A 14,909-nucleotide genomic window follows, 5' to 3' on the forward strand; every position below is an offset into this window, starting at 1 on the left:
TGTAGAGGTATCGACTTCCGTATGAGGTTGGTATGCGATATGCGACGTGGTTCCGAACTGAAGTGAGAGTTGAAAAGCCGACGTGTGCGATTTTATAGTTGTAGTGGTACGAGACTTCATATTGGTAAGTGATTCACCGATACTGCTAGTTCCGACGTTATTCTTTTCGCGTCGAAGACGCAGTTTTTGTGCAAAGTCGTCGGTAATGAAGTTGACCTGCGAACAAGAGTCAAGTAGAGCTCTTCCCAGTTTGTATGCCCCAGTGGCGTTTTGACTAGGACCGTAGCTGTAGCCAGAATAACTTGTCCACAATCCGAGTCCTCCATATGGGAATGGGTTGCAGCTTGTTGATTGCACGATTGGGATTTGCTGGATGAATTCGGTGTGAACGAAGTGGTTTGCCAAGAAGTTCGGGAAGCTTGCAAAGCATTTGATAGAGAGACTGGTGTTTGAGACGTACCTGAAGCCTGCGAAGTTGTAGGTGACGAATGTTTAGTGGCCGTACTCTGCGAGTTATTTTCGTGATGTAGTAGCGTGTGATGTGCCCGATGGCACCGATGTTTTGATGGGCATTGAGCTATTCTGTGACCACTATTCAGACAGTTAATGCAAAGATCTTACTTCTTCGAAATGTGAAAATGTTGATTGGTAGTCTTTTCCTTAAACTGAGGATCACTAGTTAGTTTGTGTTTGACGCTAGAGCAGAGCACACACTTGGAATTCGTTACCGCGAAAGACGACTCCGATGAGTGAAGAAACTAGCAATGGCGTTCTAAAACCTCGGTACATTGGGACCATGTCGGGAGTGATTTATAATCGAGGGACTCATTCTACTTTTTACGTTCTTGCAGGTCACATTTGATTATAACGATATAGATTAGCATTGCCTCTGCAATATTGGTGCTGTTTGCCAATGGCTCCAATGAGCTGAAAATGGCTGAAGCCGTACCTAATATAGGTTTACGCCGATCACTTCATCGGCGGCGGCGGCGTAGGTTCTATTATATACAGGCGGCGGCGACGTTGGCGGCGCGCCGGCGTACGCAAGGTGTTCTTACTTTAAAAAGCTTGGTTTTTCCATTTAAAAAAATTATATTTAGGAAAGGTTTTCTTTGTATGTATTTAAAAAGCCGACGTGTGCGATTTTATAGTTGTAGTGGTACGAGACTTCATATTGGTAAGTGATTCACCGATACTGCTAATTCCGACGTTATGCTTTTCGCGTCGAAGACGCAGTTTTTGTGCAAAGTCGTCGGTAATGAAGTTGACCTGCGAACAAGAGTCAAGTAGAGCTCTTCCCAATTTGTACGCCCCAGTGGCGTCTTTGACTAGGACCGTAGCTGTAGCCAGAATAACTTGTCCACAATCCGAGTCCTCCATATGGGAATGGGTTGCAGCTAGTTGATTGCACGGTTGGGATTTGCTGGATGAATTCGGTGTGAACGAAGTGGTTTGCCAAGAAGTTCGGGAAGCTTGCAAAGCATTTGATAGAGAGACTGGTGTTTGAGACGTACCTGAAACCTGCGAAGTTGTAGCTGACGAATGTTTAGTGGCCGTACTCTGCGAGTTATTTTCGTGATGTAGTAGCGTGTGATGTGCCCGATTACATGTATGGCACCGATGTTTTGATGGGCATTGAGCAATTCTGTGGCCACTATTCAGACAGTTAATGCAAAGATCTTACTTCTTCGAGATGTGAAAACGTTGATTGGTAGTCTTTTCCTTAAACTGAAGACAACTAGTTAGTTTGTGTTTGACGCTAGAGCAGAGCACACACTTGGAATTCGTTACTGCGAAAGACGATAGTTGATTATGATTGTTTGCTCTAATAGATTTGCCAGCATCGGGTTTTCTTTTTTCTGACGACTCCGATGAGTGAAGAAACTGGCAATGGCGTTCTAAAACCTCGATACATTGGGACCATGTCGGGAGTGATTTATAATCGACGGACTCATTCTCCTTTTTACGTTCTTGCAGGTCACATTTGCTTATAACGATATAGATTAGCATTGCCCCTGCAATATTGGTGCTGTTTGCTCCAATGAGCTGAAAATGGCTGAAGCCGTATCTAATAGAGGTTTACGCCGATCACTTCATCGGCGGCGGCGGCGTAGGTTCTATTATATACCGGCGGCGGCGACGTTGGCGGTGCGCCGGCGTACGCAAGGTGTTCTTACTTTAAAAAGCTTGATTTTTCCATTTAAAAAAATAATATTTAGAAAAGATTTTCTTTGTATGTATTTAAGGAAATCAACGTGTTGGACATTTCGAAAGATCCGTGGTTTTGGCTCAAGATCTGGCAGACAGTTCAAAAATGTTCAGGGGCAGCTCCTTGTGGACCCCGCTCTTTGGAATTGGTACTGCTACGTCTGCAGAAAAGAAATAGTTATACATGAATTATGCACACTTTTGTCTGTATATCTCGTGCAAAGCGTAGTTTCACCTAGTGTTAACTCCTAATAATCGTCGCGAACACAATTTCTCTAAATCATTTGTGGCTCCTTGGTGGTCACGCACAAAGGCGACTTACGGTTGCTATTAATGGTCTATTAATACTCAGACTCTCGTGGAACAGGGCGCCTCCAGTTTTTTCGGCTGTTTTTAAGAGTTACAATTCTCGATGTGCGAACAGTAGCAATCCCGAACACCAGTCGCTACTACGCCCCCTGACCCTCACACCATATGCCAGCACAGAAGCTACAGGACTTCCACTTCGAACTCATACCTTCGTCGACGTCACTTTCCTAGAAGCTCTAGGTGTAGCTCCGAATATTTTCCAACGGATGCTTTTGTCGCGTTATGCTGCCGAGCTACACCAGAGAAACACCTTAAAACGTTAGCGAATGACTATTCGGCCAAGGATGCCGCCCTCGAAATCATAAGCAGTCTAAGTGGATGTCATTACGTAATGGGTGAAAATCGTATAATCCTCGGCGCATCTATATAATTAAAAATTTTCAAGGACCCTGGATAAAATTTTTAAGATTAAACCAAAGTTTGCAGAGGTTTGTGTTCACAACATTGATTTCAATAATCTTCGTTAAATCAAAACGATATTTTTTTTGAAAGCCGACCGATTTTAACTTGAAAGATGTTAACTGCTGTTTTGCGGCCTTATGATATAAAAGCCCCTTATGGATGACCGCGTAGCTTCATAGCGTTTTCTTTTCTGAAATAAATTGTTGCCTAAGTAAATGGTAAAGCCTTAATAGAGTTACTCCTACCCCAGAAAATTGTCACCATTTATAGTGCATACAAAAGAACAATCCAACTCACCATATTCATTCATATCACAAAGTAAACAAGAAGATTGCGCATTGCGCATGTAAACATTAGATCAGCTCTTTTTTATGGGCAATTCTTACGTCATTATCCTTTAGCTCTTGTTTTTTCTCTCTTTTTTTCATTCACTTAAGCAGTCAACTGTGACGTAGATGCGTAGAACGAAGCAAATTTTGTTACGGTCTGCTGCTACGGTCTACGGCTACAATCCACTTGGGAGCGTGTTCACGCGAACACACCTAGTGATGTGGCGAAAGTTGCGATAAAAAGTATCGAAAAAGAAGGAAAAAGAGAGACCGGCCCTCACTAGCAAAAAGGATGGCATAAAGTTTCCGGGAAGATAGGTAAGTGAAAGGGCGTAAAATTTTGGTGATCGAAAAACATCCTCGCCGGCTGTGCACCTACACAGGAAATTGTCGAGAAACGAGGAAAGAGTCAATAGCGCAAAGCACCGAAACAGTTCTTTCCGACAAATCTCGTTTCTACGCGGCTATTTTGGGTGATAATAAACTCTGCACAGGTTATGTTGTGTGGACACAAGGTCCAGTTGAAGTAGGTCGGCGTTCGCAGTCACACTTAGCGAGATAAACCTCTTCCTCTACGTTTACTAAGAACACTACCACCTGCGGAAAAGCGTCCGACACCACCTCCGCCTCCAGGGCCAGCAGTACGCCGCCGCGTAATACAATTGACGTCAAAGAGCCAAGTCATCCGGCTCGTACAGGGTAGCGCGAAGCCTTATCGCCACCCGGTTCACCCGGTTACCTTGACCCAAAGCGCCCACCACCACCAACGGCGCCTACTATTATCACGGGCATCACCATCAGTAGTATCTTCCCCAACCCATCCCTTAGCGCCAACCACGAGCGCAACAACCACCAGACGTACCGCCACCACCAGCTGCAACGGACACAGCGGGGCCGCGAATATAGGACTGCGGCCACTAATATTAACACCTACAACAGGCGGTACCACCGACAGCAATACTAGCCGCATCTTCATCAGCTACGTCCATACCGGCTATAACAATACTAGCGTAATCCTATCAGATACGACTATAACGGCTACAACAACATAGCCGCATATTTATCAGCTACGACCATACGGGCTATAATATATCAGCTACAATGACTACCACAGGGCAGCGAACCTAGGCCTGCGGTCAGGCCAATTGCGACAGCGAATATCAGCGGTTAAAGCGGTGAGTCCGTTCCTTTATATTTTGCCTTCGCTTGAGTGAACTTATAAATAGCTCTACAAGTTTTTTTTAACAAAACAAAGAAGGTTTGCCACCGGCACCAGGTCGATGAGGAATAACCAAAGCATACGCACCACCTTATATGAAATGGTCATATAGCTAAATCAGCCAAAATTATGTACAAAATTTTGATAGTTCACTTGTAAATGTTTTGATTTTGTATCCGACATATTTTACCGCGTTAAAAAGTTAGTTAAATTGTTTTGAACAGTGGATTAGATTTTAATATGTAAAGGCTTGTATACTGTAGGATGTCGTACATACACCTGCGAGCAATAAAATTGCAGCAACAATGATACGCAATTTTTATCATTTTCAAAGCAAAATTCTCATTGTTGTATGGAACAGAATTATATATATAAACTGGAACTCGTCTTAAATTAGACTACATCGCGCTCCAAAACGGTTTCGAAATTGGTTGACAGTCATTGTCGTTTAAATCAGTAAACCCGGTTTTACAATTGAGGGAAATGGAAATAGAAGATTAATTGCTGCAACTTGCAAGCCAATTTGCTACTTTTTTTTACTCGCAGATGTACCTATCATAACTATATACCACTATGCCTTTGTACTAGTATAAGCCAATTTAAAGGAGACCATTGGAATTATCTGCCAGAAAATAGACTGTCATGTCAAGGCGACAAACTTCGCTAAAGCGTAATATATTTTCAATGTATAAATCCAACCAAATTGTATAGTAATGCGATTAGCTTTTAAACGTATGTCATTATGGTTTATTTGTATGTACGTACGTGCAACCCTTTGCAAGCACCAATTATGCCAATGTTGAAATATTTTCCCGACAACTTTTTTTTTTGATTCTGGACAATCATAAAGTATTTTACAATTAACACGAACACATACCTAAATATTATACACGTATTTATTAACTTTTACTGCCTACAATTGAAGTAACATAGCATTCAGTAAGACTCATTTAAGATAGAATACATATACATGCCTAGGCCATTCAATGCCATTTGGACGAATAAAGAAACATATATATATATATATTTTTTTTTGGTATGGTTAATCACTCCTACCAGTGAATATCCATTTTCATATATTTTGATTCCTTTACTTCTAACATACCTACCTACTGACATGCATGTACCGTAGTTCATGAACTAGATATTTTTTTGTTGGGTACCTTGTTGGCAGAGATAAGGAAATCAATTCATATGTAAAGAAATGCACGGATGTGCTGCTTCAAAATGTTACTAATCCCTACCTACCCAATAAGTTAAATAGGCTGCTCTATGTACATAAACACATCAATAGTAAGTTAACTTAACCAAAACTTGCTATTAGACAGATAACAGAATTTATGTACGCAAAGCAGAATAGCATTTAAAGAGGGTATTTAGAAACAAAGATGCCAAACACATTGTTATAAGAAATCTATTATACCGATAGGTGCCAACTTATATACGTTTATGAATTTATAAAATAGTTATGTAAGCCAACCAAAATTCTAACATAGACTTCACGAAATTAAATAAAAAAAAAGAATCAGATTGTATTGCCTTATGAGCAGGAAGCTCGCGAAGATTAAAACACATAGATATACTTAATGATATTTCAGTTTTTTTTTTATGATGAATTTTAAATAAATTTTGTAATTTAAAATGGGAATGCTGGCGTCGCCACTTATTTAGAAGGCACTTAGGTAAAACAGGTAAGGGGCCACCGAAATTTAGGTGCGACGGTGGCCATGGTTTTTTTTTTAGGGTGGGACATAGCACCGGGCGTCGCAACACCACCCGCGGCGCCCCTATGTATATTCGGCCCGTTTATTTTCCTTTATGTTTTCTTTTAATTTTCAGCGGTTATTTTGATTTCAGAGTAGTAACCGGCCATGTCCGTTTCGGTAAATTTTCTTGCGTCAGTCTTTTTTTTTGAATTTGAATTTTTAAATGTTGGAATGTTAACGGTTTGTCCGTGGCATCCGGTTCGACCGGATGTCGTTTTAATTTGAATTATAAGCGTTCTGAGTCGGTCTATGCGCTTCTGTCAGTTTGTTTTGAATTTGACAGCTGCTCGTATTGATAGGCATGATAGGAATTTTTTTCTGTTTATGGCGCAGGAACAGTAAGGTTGGCAAGGACCCGCCCCAGCCGACAATGACTAGCCACTGTGCACCAACACATCATGCCGACCGCCTTCCTTACTGCTTCCACTGTAAATGCGATTCCATAACAAATGGCGCCCAACGTGGCGCCTGAGGCGCTGGTCGCGAGGGTCAGTCGGGTCAACCTGTGAAGTTGACCATCCCACCAGTCCGAGTGAGCAGCCACAGAAGCTGCCACCTACGTTGCGGTGGGATGGTTGGACGGATCAGGTTGGCCGGGCTGGTCATCGGGGGCAGTGGCCGAAGGAGCCACGGACTTAACGTCAGTTATCCTGACTTTGTATTCACCCGAAGAGGCAGTGCTGCACGCACTATATATTTTTTGTAATTGGGGGTTTTTATTTTGCCGGACTGTTGTCCGTTAGTCGGCTTTGGAAATATTTTGTCCGCTAAATTTGGTTTTTTTTGTAAAGTAGTTTTTTTTTAGTTTTTCCTTGCCGAATTTGTGATGTCCAGTGTGATCGCGTGTGTGTATGTGTTGAGAAAACCCCAGCTCATCCCACGTCCCAGGTGGTAGTTAGAATACCACCTGGACTGTGACGGGTTGTGCTGGGATTCAGAGTGGCACTCCTTCCTGTCCCACCAGACTGGGGAGCGGTTTCGAAACCGCTCCACCCATTGCGGCGGAGGCAGTAGGGGTGTCCAGTAAGAATGGACGGGAGGCCTCAACACCCCCAACCAGTCCCAGGGGCAAGCCCCTGGAGACTGCCCCTGCGTTGCGGCGGGGCGTGTTGAGACCAACCCGTGTGTGCCTGTTACCGACCCTAGTGGCCCCAACCAGTCTCGGAGGGGGGCCTTAAGACCCCCTCGCATTGCGGTTGGGAGCACTAGGGACAAGTATGAATGAATTCATGTCATTTTTTTTGCCTGTGGCCCGAGTGTCTTCGGGAAGGGGATGCCAGCATTCCCATTGATTATATAACTAATCATTTTTTTTTTGCAGTTTGACTTTTTTTTTTGGCTATCAATCATAGTAATTATTATTTGCGAGTTTTTTTTTGTATTTCCTCGCGCACCTGTAGATATATATACAAAATTTTTTTCTATCAATCATCGTTAGGTATACTAGGTGAAGGGGGTGGACTTTAACTTTTTTTTTCTCCCTCCAATCCCTAACTGCCTTACGTGGCAAAAGTTTTTTTTAAACCACGACTTGACCTTTTTTTTTTGAATATGTCGCGCGACCAGTCATTCGGGCAACCGGACCGGAACACTCCGTTCGGGAGTGCGGGGAATTCCCGGAGAAACCAGCAACGGGGTAATAAAAATAGAGGGGCCTTCTCTCAGGGCAGGCGTCCCTTGGTGGTGCACATCCCAGTAGGGGGACAATACGGAGATCCCGCGTTACTAAACATGGGCTCGGACCTGAATGACCCTCGCGAGAAACTGGACCGACCGGGAAGCACCAGGCACGTGAACGCGCACGATATCTCGGGGCTAATGACCAATGTGTCGACCTATGCACCCGAAGGAGCTGGTGCTTTACCACCAAATCAGGAGATGGGAAATTTTGGAGACGCTACAAGTGATCAGGCGAATACCCTAGGAATGCAAGACGAAGCCACTCGTGGAGGCTCGTGGGTGGACGTGCTACACCAACTGTTCCAGGCTTCGCAGGAGAAAATGCGGAGAGAGATGGGGTCAATCAGAAGCAATATGGACCAGCTCAATCCCGCTCTCGGATCTGCGCAGCAATCAGCGAATCAGAACCGGAACACAAATAGGATGGACCGTAACCCATTGCCAACGGTAGTACCACCAATGTACCCGACTCCAAGCACCATAGCAGTGAAACCGCAGGAGTGGAAAATCTCGTTCGACGGCACTGGGAGCGTAGCCGATTTCCTTTTTAAACTGAACACCTTGTGTGAGCGCACACAATGCACGGACGAACAACTAATGGCTAGTTTCTACCTGTTTATTTCCGGGCGGGAAATGCCTTATGCCTTTTTGTGCTACTCATTGAAAAGAGAGTTTGGCACTTTGAAAACTGACCACGAGATCATGATGGAGATCTCCATGCGCAAGCAGAAAGCAAGTGAGTGCTATGACGTGTTCCACACGGACTTAATCTATTTGAACGCGCGCCTAAGAGAACCCATGTCGGAGCTTCTACTGATTGACATAATAAAAAGAAACGTCAACAGTAGCCTTAAGCTGATGCCTCTTAACGCAGATGTAAGGACCCTTCATGATCTACGCGATGTGGCACGCAGAGGTGAACAAGTGCTGAAAGAAAGCAAGCTGTTGGGAGCCACTTACCCAGGACGGCATGTAAACGAAGCACGCGCGACAACCCCAGACATGAGGAGGGAAAGCGAGGACGGCGAAATGGATCCACAATTAGAGGCACTGGAATATCGACGCAACAGAAGACCGGACTATTCGGGAATCCAATGCTAGAATTGCCAGGCAATGGGACACTCTTATATATATTGTGAGGAACCCATAAAAAATCCTTTTTGTTTTAAATGTGGGTATAAGGGTGTATTTACTCCTAAATGCCCTAGGGACCACCGCAGGCAGGGAAACCAGTACCCGAGCGAGAAGGCGGGGGAACCTCGTTCGGCTTCATAGCTCCCACACCATCCAGGGCTAGAGGCGTCGTCCCGTGCACTGAACCAGAGGGTGAATCTCTGCATGGAGGTGGTGAGCTTCCGAGGTGCAGTAGTACCCTGGCAGAAGAGCCCTCAAACGTGATAATAACTTACCCTGACAGTACGGACAATTCGAATAGTTCTGAATCCGAGAGTCAAACGTCCTCATCCGCGATGGGCGAACCGGCCAGAAATCTGCAACGCCAGCATAGGGATGTCGCTTGCCAAACGCAATTTCCACCAAACCTAGAAGACAGGGAACATACGTATGAACAAATAAGACATACCATTTTCGAACAATACCCGGTATCGGGCAATATTTTGAAGTGTAGGAAGAGATACCACAGGAGAGTACAGGAGCGTAGACTGCTGCAAGCCACCACGTTAACGCTTACAGAGGATGAAAGGCCTCTAGTAAAGGCTAAAATTAGAGATAGCTTTCTTATAGGGCTGTTGGACTCGGGAGCCAACGTCTCCATCTTAGGGAAAAATGGATTAGAATTCCTAGAGGATAACGGCTTCGAATATCAGCCCTTACACGCCTTCGTATATACCGCGGGCGGCAACAAGCAAAAAATTTTAGGCTCAGTATCCCTACCAGTCACCTTCAAAAATATCACAAAGGTTATTCGTTTTTACCTTGTTCCCTCATTGCTCCAAGAAGCGTACTTCGGGGTAGATTTTTGGAGAGCATTTGCGTTAGCTCCCGAAATATTCTCAAGCGTAGAGTGTATAGAGATTAGACTTGAAAAGGAAGAGGAACTTAACCTCCATGAATTGTCACCAGAACGAAAATTAGAATTGCAAAAGGTCATCGAGACGTTTCCTTCGTAGGAGAAGTTAGGCCTAGGGCAAACTAAATTAGTGGAGCATCACATCGACACCGGTGATGCCGTTCCCATAAAAAGCAAACATTTCCCTCTTTCGCCACCGAGGCAAGCCGAAGCTTTCAGCGAATTAGACAGGTTGCTCGAATTAGGAGTTATAGAAGAATCAAACTCCCCATGGTGTAGTCCTGTAGTACTGGTCCGGAAACCAGGTAAAGTTAGGCTGTGCATAGATTCCAGGAAGGTCAACGCGGTGACTAAGAAAGACTCGTACCCCCTTCCTCATATCAACGGCTTATTGAGCAGACTGAAAGATACGCATTTTATTAGTGGCATTGATCTGAAAGACGCGTTCTTCCAGATCAAATTGGCGGAGTCCTCTAAGGAAAAAACAGCATTCGCAGTTCCGGGGAGGCCTCTGTACCACTTCAAAGTAATGCCATTTGGTCTGTGCAATGGACCACAGACTATGAGTAGGCTGATGGACAAGGCAATCCCTTCGCGTCTGCGAGAGAACGTCTTTGTCTACCTGGATGATCTGATGGTATGTAGCACTAATTTTGAGGATCACCTGAAATTGCTAGCGGAAGTGGCCCAATGTTTGAGAGACGCAGGGCTGACAATAAACGTGGAAAAAATTTAATTTTGTCAGAAGGAAATACGCTACTTAGGGTACTTGATAGGCAGCGGGTGTCTGAAAGTGGATCCGGGAAAAATAGAAGCAATGCAAAACTTCCAGATCCCTAAATCCCCTCGGCAAGTGCGTAGGTTTGTGGGCATGGCGAATTGGTACAGGGCGTTTATTACCAATTTTGCTGACTTGGCAGGCCCCTTAACCGACTGTCTCCGTAAGTCAGCAGGCCCGTTCAAGCTTACCTCTGAAGCTATAGAGGCCTTCGAAAAGCTAAAAGTAGCTTTGAGTTCCGCCCCTGTCTTGGCCCAACCAGACTTTTCAAGGGAATTCGTGATACAATGCGACGCTTCCAAAATAGGTGTTGGCGGAGTGTTTTTCCAGGTCGATGACGAGGGCGCTGAGCATCCGATCGCGTTTGTGTCGAAAAACTGAATAATGCTCAACGCAATTACACGGTAACCGAGCTGGAATGTCTCGCCGCCATAATCAGCGTGAAGCGTTTCCGACCCTATGTTGAGGGATTACCGTTTCGTATTATCACGGACCACTCCAGTCTCAAGTGGTTAATGACACAGAAGGACTTGAGCGGGAGGTTGGCGAGGTGGTCGCTCTTACTACAAAGATATGACTTCAAAATGGAACATCGCAAGGGCACCCAGAATGTAGTACCAGATGCGCTGTCGCGATTTGATGCCGATGAGTTGTCTTTCACCACCACACCCGGGGAAATAGATTTAGTCTCTCCCGAATTTAACAGGAACGAATATTTAGACTTAATTCGGACCGTCACCGAAAATGAGGAATCGCTTCCGGATTTGCGAGTGGTGGACGGGGTAATTTTCAAACGAGTTAAATTTCGTAAGGGAGTGGAAGGGGAAGAAGACTCGCTGTGGCGATTATGGTTGCCGAAAGGGTTGACTGAGGAAGCAGTGAGATTAGCACATGACGCTAACCGGAGTTACCACGGCGGGTGGCAAAAAACCTTAGAACGTGTTAGGCAGAAGTACTTCTGGCCGCAACAGGCTAAGGACGTCAGGGACTACGTCCAGCGTTGTGATACCTGCAAATCAGTAAAACCTACTAATCGGCAGTCGAGACCGCCTATAGAGAATATCTTTGCATCCGAGAGGCAATTTCAGCGATTATATTGCGATTTCCTAGGACCGTATCCGAGATCTAAGCGGCGAAATCAATTTCTTTTTTATAGTACTAGACCATCTTTCAAAATACGTTTGGCTAAAGCCCATGCAGAGAGCCACCACTGTTAACGTCATAAATTACTTCGCTTCAGAAATTTTTCCAGCTGTAGGGGTCCCTGAATTTATTCACAGTGACAATGGTAAGCAGTTTATCTCGAAGGAAATGAACCAATTCTTTACAAATTACGGGGTGACGCACGTGAGGACGGGGTTATATTCTCCCCAAGCAAATGCATCCGAGCGCGTTAATAGAGAAATTGTCTCGAAGATTAGGATTTTCCTGAAAGATAAACCTGCCCATACCGATTGGGATAAGCATATACCCGAGATTTTATCAGTTTTGAGAAGTGATTTTCATACGGCGATTCAGTGTTCTCCATACTTTGCATTATATAGCCAAAATATGGTCCAACATGCCTCAACGTACAGCATTTTAGAGAAACTCGGCAGCCTTCGGGAAGACCAGGTTACGGTAATAAGCAGAGCTGACAAGTTGACTAATATTCGTGAGCAGATCCGTAGAAATTTAGATCAGGCCAAGGATAGGGGAGTAACCACCTATAACAAGCGCGCTAGGCAAGTCAACTATAAGGAAGGTCAGGAAGTTTTTCGGAAAAACTTTGCCTTAAGTAACTTCAAACAGGGCATTAACGCCAAATTCCTACCAAAATACCTGAAGTGTCGCGTGCTTCGAAAAATAGGCAATGCACTGTATGATCTCGAAGACCTAAACGGGAAATTGATAGGTCGCTTTCACGCTTCGGACATTCGTCCGCAATGAATCAGAAAGAACGTTTCTTTGCCAAATTACAATTAGATTTTTTTTTATATCTACCTACCAGTCGGACTTTTTTTTGTCTGGGCGTCTTGGCGGTCGGGGACATCTCGCCGAGTATTCTCCCCGAGCACTGACCTCATAGGATGTTCACGCGTGTACTCACCGAGGACCACGCTTAGGTCGGACTAGCCTTTCGGAGTTTGGACGAGTTCTCCAGATCAAAATGTCTACACCTTTTTTTGTTTTGCATTCCTGTGGGAACGATACCCACTAGAAATCATCTTTCGGAGTTTTGACGAGTTCTCCATAACAAATGTCTAATTGCCGCAAAGCCCTTTTAAACTAGGAAACAGAATTAATTCCCAACTTGACTTAGTTTTTTTTGATGGACCTATGTTGCCCGGCTAGCTTCGTAGTAGAACTTTGAGACTCTTATCTCAGGGGTGAGTCGTACCCCACGTTGCTTGTCGTCGGAGATCCCTGGCAGTGGCTTCCCACAGATGATCCGGTTTCCTGTTCGCTTCATCGTCAGGTCTTCAAAGTGAAGCAGGTTGTTACGGTCTGCTGCTACGGTCTACGGCTACAATCCACTTGGGAGCGTGTTCACGCGAACACACCTAGTGATGTGGCGAAAGTTGCGATAAAAAGTATCGAAAAAGAAGGAAAAAGAGAGACCGGCCCTCACTAGCAAAAAGGATGGCATTAAGTTTCCGGGAAGATAGGTAAGTGAAAGGGCGTAAAATTTTGGTGATCGAAAAACATCCTCGCCGGCTGTGCACCTACACAGGAAATTGTCGAGAAACGAGGAAAGAGTCAATAGCGCAAAGCACCGAAACCGTTCTTTCCGACAAATCTCGTTTCTACGCGGCTATTTTGGGTGATAATAAACTCTGCACAGGTTATGTTGTGTGGACACAAGGTCCAGTTGAAGTAGGTCGGCGTTCGCAGTCACACTTAGCGAGATAAACCTCTTCCTCTACGTTTACTAAGAACACTACCACCTGCGGAAAAGCGTCCGACACCACCTCCGCCTCCAGGGCCAGCAGTACGCCGCCGCGTAATACAATTGACGTCAAAGAGCCAAGTCATCCGGCTCGTACAGGGTAGCGCGAAGCCTTATCGCCACCCGGTTCACTCGGTTACCTTGACCCAAAGCGCCCACCACCACCAACGGCGCCTACTATTATCACGGGCATCACCATCAGTAGTATCTCCCCCAACCCATCCATTAGCACCAACCACGAGCGCAACAACCACCAGACGTACCGCCACCACCAGCTGCAACGCACACAGCGGGGCCGCGAACATAGGCCTGCGGCCACTAATATTAACACCTACAACAGGCGGTACCACCGACAGCAATACTAGCCGCATCTTCATCAGCTACGTCCATACCGGATATAACAATACTAGCGTAATCCTATCAGCTACGACTATAACGGCTACAACAACATAGCCGCATCTTTATCAGCTACGACCATACGGGCTATAATATATCAGCTACAATGACAACCACGGGGCAGCGAACCTAGGCCTGCGGTCAGGCCAATTGCGACAGCGAATATCAGCGGTTAAAGCGGTGAATCCGTTCCTTTATATTTTGCCTTCGCTTGGGTGAACTTATAAATAGCTCTACAAGTTTTTTTTAACAAAACAAAGAAGGTTTGCCACCGGCACCAGGTCGATGAGGAATACCCAAAGCATACGCACCACCCTATATGAAATGGTCATATAGCTAAATCAGCCAAAATTATGTACAAAATTTTGATAGTTCACTTGTAAATGTTTTGATTTTGTATCCGACATATTTTACCGCGTTAAAAAGTTAGTTAAATTGTTTTGAACAGTGGATTAGATTTTAATATGTAAAGGCTTGTATACTGTAGGATGTCGTACATACACCTGCGAGCAATAAAATTGCAGCAACAATGATACGCAATTTTTATCATTTTCAAAGCAAAATTCTCATTGTTGTATGGAACAGAATTATATATATAAACTGGAACTCGTCTTAAATTAGACTACATCGCGCTCCAAAACGGTTTCGAAATTGGTTGACAGTCATTGTCGTTTAAATCAGTAAACCCGGTTTTACAATTGAGGGAAATGGAAATAGAAGATTAATTGCTGCAACTTGCAAGCCAATTTGCTACTTTTTTTTACTCGCAGATGTACCTATCATAACTATATACCACTATGCCTT

The sequence above is a fragment of the Eurosta solidaginis genome, chromosome 3, assembly GCF_040869045.1.
Source record: "Eurosta solidaginis isolate ZX-2024a chromosome 3, ASM4086904v1, whole genome shotgun sequence".
Taxonomy (NCBI): Eukaryota; Metazoa; Arthropoda; class Insecta; order Diptera; family Tephritidae; genus Eurosta; species Eurosta solidaginis.